The 6,446-nt window shown below is 38.8% G+C and overlaps 1 protein-coding gene and 1 pseudogene across 7 annotated transcripts in view; both read right to left on the bottom strand.

Moving 5' to 3' along the window:
• The window catches only part of Plekha5 (pleckstrin homology domain containing A5), a 253,614-nt gene that overhangs the window by 171,290 nt on the left and 75,878 nt on the right, over positions 1-6,446 (bottom strand). The window lies entirely within an intron of this gene.
• LOC111815203 lies at positions 6,187-6,276 on the bottom strand (annotated as a pseudogene).

Here is a 6,446-nt window from a genome sequence, read left to right as displayed (position 1 = left end):
AAGAGGACACCAACACTGCAGGAAGGGGCCTGATGATAGCGGGGGAGGAAGTCCAGGGTCCACTCTGAGTCTTCTTAGCTGCTTTTGGGCCCAGACAGACCCACACTGCCTAGGGACCTTGAAACTCTTGCTAAACTCAAGTGAGCAGGCTCCAAAGCCCGTGACTACTAATTCTTCTATCTTTGCACAGCACCATCATATTCTATTTCATCATGGCAATCATGAAAATTAATAAAATGAACCACCCACTTGGAAACTATGGCTGTCCCTGTCCATTCTTGTCTCTTGGGGCTCTGATTTTCCTTTCTTTTCTATACAAACAAGTTGTTAGCGAGGTGTGGTAGTGCACACCTTGAGGCAGGTGGACTGCCTGAGTTCAAGGACAGCATACACCACACAGTAAAACCCGGTCTCAAAACAAAAAAAAAAAAAACCCTGAGTTGTTGCCTTAACATTCAATAGTCCCTTAATATACTGTCTCTAACAATGGATTTAGTTTGCTGTTTACACTATTGCAGCTAAATTCACCTACGGAATAGTGAATTCTGAACAAAATGCAACATGCAAGTAGATCATCAACAAACTTCTGTGAGACACTAATTTATAGAAATAAATATGCAGTTTGCTGATAGCGGTTCTTCATTTTCTTTTATGTCACAGGCATAAAGGAAATGATAACAATGGGGGCATCACCTTGGAGTAATGCACCAAGAGGACCCTTGTGGGCACCACCAAGGAGGGGGTGCATGTTCCACAGCTCCAAGCCCGCCCTCACAGGCGACAGTTGAACCTCGAGGCCCAGTGCTGGGAAGAAGGGAAATGCCACAACTTCACAGCCTCCACTGTGTGGGAGTAGTGAGCTCACTTTCAAAGCCTTGGCGAACCCAAAGGTGTGCCAGCAGTCACAGAGCCACCGATCAGCAGCCCCGAAACTGGCAAGGCTGCAATATTCTTATGACCAACAAAGCAGAGTATGCGCTTTTGAGTAGAGAAATTGTGACTATTAATTATTCTTAGTGACAATTACAAATATACCTATAACTCATAACAGTATGTAACTATTACATAGCACAGGCCTGATTATTCTCAGCTATAGACTTCAAATGCGATATGATAGCTGGTGTGGCGGCACACGACTGCAAGCCCCACACTTGCACCGAGTGACTCTCTCAGCCAGGTGTGTGCTGTGGTGCTGACACTATTGTGATGCGTGGCAGTATTTTGTATTGAATTTTTGCTTATTTAACTTTAGTTGGTGAATCTTTTCACGAATTGTATCTTCCCGGTACTTGTATTCAACAATTTTAAAAGCTTCATTATTCTAGCACTCCAGACGGCTGTGGCAGGAAAACCGTCAAATTTGACCCCAGCCTGGGCAACCTGGTGAGTCTGTATCAAAATAAATTAAAAAAAATTTTTTTTAAAGGGCTAAGGATTTGGCTCTGAGCAAAGGCCAAAAATAGCAAAATACATGAATATATACTTCATAAAGGTAATGCCAATGTAAAAATATCAAGTGTTTTTATTACAAAAAACTGTGAGGAATTATATTAATGACCTAGTCATTCCATAATGAACTATTATAAAACATATATATGATAAATGTATTGTTTTTATTCTCAATTAAAATAAATGTGTAAATTAATTTTTAAAAAATAAACACATCCTAAAAGAGAAGTAACACCATCTTTAGTTCTCTTTCCTGCACCCAAGTTTCCATCAAGGTACACATGTTTACCCCTCTGCACTAGCTGCTCACATTGTTAATACCAAGAATGGACATTCAAGAAAAAAAAGCCACTTGACAGTCTATTCTGTAATATCACCACAAGCCAATCACTAAGCATTTGTATTGTATTCATTTTCTATTATGAAGAGTGATTTAATATTCTTCACCTTGAAAAAGAAACAGAATTACAGAACTAAACAACGTGACCACCTTTATGGTTTTCAATGTACACACTGCCTAGGCACAGAGGGAGTGTCAGGTCAGTGCAGTGCAATCCTGGGGACTGAAACTTCGTTGGCTGAATTGCAATACTCTTTTAAGTAAATGTTGGTACCAAGTCTTTCATTGAGAAATTAAATTATGAAGAAACAAAAGACAAGCTTTTCAAAATTATTTCAAGATAAATGACTTCCTTAGTTGTAGTTACCAAGCCAAATGGTTTTTAACAATGCATAGTGTAGATGTTTAAATTTTTTTCAACAAAACAGATTTAAAGTGAAAAGGAAAATCCCTTTCTGTCTTGGAGATTCCTCATCAAGACCCAGTAAAACACAGAAATATTTTTTTTGTCCTACCAGATATTTTAAATAGAAAAGTATAACTACATATGTGTTAGTATATAAACCGTTGTAAAAACATGTTGTCCGCTTTAATCAATTTTGGACCATATAACATACAGATCAATTTCTACATGTGTCTTACTCTGCTATAAAAGTCCATTACTGAAAGATGCTCAGGCAGTTTTTGCTAACACGTGTCTGCGCACACATGGGTAAACAACACTCTGAAGAACATCTTGTCCATCTTTAGAAGCCTGGTATCAATACTATTTTGTTTGTACTACAAAGCAGTAGGTATGTAAAACTGATGGTATATGAAATTATATGGTGACTACTTTCATCAGTTACACAGCCGCCAGTGGTGAAAGAGTATTCCCTGCGTCTAACACGGGGTCTTATGGGCTTAGATGTGCCAGTCTAATAGGTGAATAAGATATTTCCAGCTGGCCTTTCTTTTAAGTGGTCACTTCTGTTTTTTGTAGCAACTTTCACCATTTCTATCACAAGTGCATTTTTTATTGACTTATTCATTATTTTCTTATAAGGAATTAAATATTTTAAAGTGCTTACATTGCAAAATAGTTCTAAAGACTGGGAGCTGTTTACTTGTGCTGCATGAATTGTTCATTTTTAATTTTTTTTTTCTACTAGACTTACAGAGCGCTTTACAGATTTTATTGCACTATCAGCCTCCAAAAGCGAAATATCTTATTTAGTACATGGTAAACATAAATGATCATAGTTACTAATTTTTTTTTAAATACTAAAGAGCAGTCATTTTTTACAACACATTCCAAAAAAATGGGCTAAAAGTTAATCAAACTCTTCCTAGTTAAAAGTATAACTTAAACTGAGAAAAATGTCAAAATATGGGAGCACAGGAGCATAAAAATAAGGGAAAGCCATAGCAAGGCAGGTTGTTTCAGATGCAATTTGCCTCCACTCAGTCATTCATTATGTTTTTTTTTTTTTTTTTAAATCAAATTGGTAGGACAGTTTCAATAATTAACACATTGCATACTCTCTTCCTGGTGGTTATCTGCTGTACAAGATGCGCACATGATATCCTATTTACAAACACTATTAGAACAAATCCCTCTATTCATTAAGAGAATGTAACTATATATCTATCCTAACCACCCTGAATACACAGATACAGAATGGACATTCATCTGTATCCCCTTTTTGGTTTAGTTCTGTCATTTGAATATTGTAAGTCTGTTAACTCAGCAAAATATATTCCAAAAGAGTCTAGTAGGCCAAAATAGTATTGGGTCTTCCACTTGACTGGCAATATCAGAAATTGTTGACCTGAGTCCCCTACAGCTCAACATAACAGCATGGCTTTACTTCTTATACTTCGTTTTTATACTTTTCTGCTGGATAGTTAAGACCAAGATAAAGCAAGAGTATGCGACAAGAGTGGTAGCTTTTGGATCTGTTAAGGCCAGTCAAATTCCCTAAATTTTTTGTTTGAGTCAGGGTCTTCTATGTAGTACAGGCTGACCTCAAACTCAGAAGGATCCCTGTTGCCTCAGCCTCCCAGGCTTGAGCTATCACACTCAGCCCAATTTATATTTTATATATATATATATATATATATATATATACATATATATATATATATTTTGTATTTTTTAGGGAAGGGTCTACAGAATGTTCAGGGTCTCACTACTAGATCCAACTTGTAGTGATCCGCCTGTTTACAGCCTCCCAAGAGCTGGGATTATAGGTGTGCGCCACCATACCCAGTCTCAATTGCCATCTCAGAACATCCCAGGCGCGAGGCCAGCATGGCAGGCAAGCCTGGTGATATAATTTTCTGATAACCATTTTATAAATAGCTGAACAGAAACCTGTTTAAGTTTTTGTTTCCAGAATATCATGCTTTTTTAAAATGTCAACTTTCAACTCCTGAGTTATTTCCATAAATCAAATTAGACTTGTAGTTGAGTTTTCACTCTTCTATTCATGTAGTTATGAAAAATAAATCATTTTTCTCCCATCTGAAGAATTACTTCTGGGCTATGATGCCTATGCTGATTCATTGTGTAGTTTTAAAAATTGTATTTCAGAAAGAATTGTCTGCAACTCAAATTTTATGTAGGTGGGAAATCATTGCTATAGCAACAGTAGCTTCAGTTTATGTGAACTGAAAGGTCAAAACCTTGTATTTCTAACACTTAAAAATTAAATATTTGATTTTTGATGGCTGCAAGCACAGGATGGTATAGCTTCTGACCTTTGTTGCTATTGTCATGAATTCCAGACATTTGATTTTTTATCACAACTGTCACTAAAGTCCCAAATGAGGCTTCTCTTACAGAATAAAAATATTTGGTGCCTTTTTAGATGACACGGTTGATTACTATCAGTCAGACCCCACACTGCAGGCTACCCCCAGGGCTGGCATTCTCTCTTGCCAACAGAGTCAGTGGGACAGTGACAACATAAACATCAAGTGAGCGGGGCATCCACGGTAATAAAAAACACTAGCAGCACCAAGCAGTTGTGGAAGACCAGCTGGATGACTCTCCTTGAAGGAACTGTTTCTTTCCATTTTGGCTGAACCTGTCCCTATTTCCATGTATTGCTATATACACAGCTGGCTAGGTCTTTTCCTTATACCTTCAGTTGGCTTTAAGCAATGCACACCAGTACAGTTGAGGCACTGGGGGTAGTTTTGAAGATGGCAGGCGTGTTTCCCTGGACCCCCACTGTTACCTTGTGTAAGCCTGGACAAGGTGGGATGAAGAGCCAGTGCGCCCTGCTTCGGTCTTGAGATAGAGATCGTGACTTTCCTGGGGCTTGAAAGATTACACATCAGGGCTGAAGCACCAACCCAAACACTAGATACTATCTCAGTTGTGTTACACAGGCTACTCTTTCTGCATATCCTTCTCTTGCACATTGCAGAGGTGATTTCAGGCTCCTACCCACCCAGCTCACAGCACTCACCTACTTTTCGCCGTTCTCACAGTCAGTCACCTTAAGCTATGCACTTCTTCATGAATGAATAAAACCCAGGTTTGGCCCTGGGTAGAGGCCTTTGTTCCAGGTAGCCATCATCATGGATTTAAGACCCGTTGGCTTTCCATAAGTACAAATATGCCTCAGTGTCTTTATTCTTGCCATGGGTTACACTGAAAGTGGTAAACTGGAACTAATTCACTAGAATCCCAATAACTTTTATATGGGATTACAAATATAAACCTCCTGGGCTGCAACAAGGACCAGGAAGGGCTCTCTGCATGGAGTTGCTTTGGTCCCAGTTAGAACTGGTTTCATCCCCACCTGAACTGTGCCTGGCTGTTGGGCAAAACATACGTTTTTCTGGGGATACTTTCCTTACTATGTTAGTGGGCAGAGTTTGAAAACCAGGGGTGACAGGGACAGAAATCAAAATACTATTGTTTCCAAAATGGAAATATTTATTTTTATGAGTGTATCTGAGAAAGAGATATTGGTAATTTGTTTAAAATATTTGGGAAATGATGACCAACATGAATTTAACAGTCCTGCGAGCAAACAAACCAATACTATAGTACAGTCTCAAGTGTCTGGATAGCTCTGAGGTAGTACTCTCCTTTACAGCTGTGCAAGCCACCCCAGCCAACTTATGGTAACCCAGCCTCAGGCCTATGTCTGCGAACACAATCATGACTGCCTCATCTTACAGGGTTACTGGGAAGCTCAACCGAGCAAATGCATGCAGCACCGAGAAGGACTCAGACCTGACAGGAGAAGCACTTATTAAAGTGTCTACTATAAATAACCGTTTTCTTCTGAGTCAGTCTAAGAGTTACACACTGGCACCTAGTTGCATTTTAATTTGCATTTACTTAAAGACTACTGAAATGGAGCATCATTTCTTTTCAAGCATATACAGTACTTATTACCTGTGCATCTTCTTGGTGAATTGGTTGTTCAAATCTGGGCTGTTTTCTTGTAACGTACTATAGAAATGATCCCTGAAAGTATAGCCTTTGGGCTGTTTTCTTAATGCTGAGTTTTTATGTTAACTTGGATGCCCTTTGGCAGATAATAATTTGGGTTTTTTTTTTGTGGAACCAGGGATTGAACTCAGGCCCTTGCACTTGCCAGGGAAGTACTTATTCCACCGAGCCATCTCCCCGGCCCCAATAATTTGTAAATAT

Source organism: Octodon degus, unplaced genomic scaffold, assembly GCF_000260255.1.
Source record: "Octodon degus isolate 3935 unplaced genomic scaffold, OctDeg1.0 scaffold00012, whole genome shotgun sequence".
Lineage (NCBI taxonomy): Eukaryota > Metazoa > Chordata > Mammalia > Rodentia > Octodontidae > Octodon > Octodon degus.
This window is presented reverse-complemented; position numbering and strand designations above follow the sequence as displayed.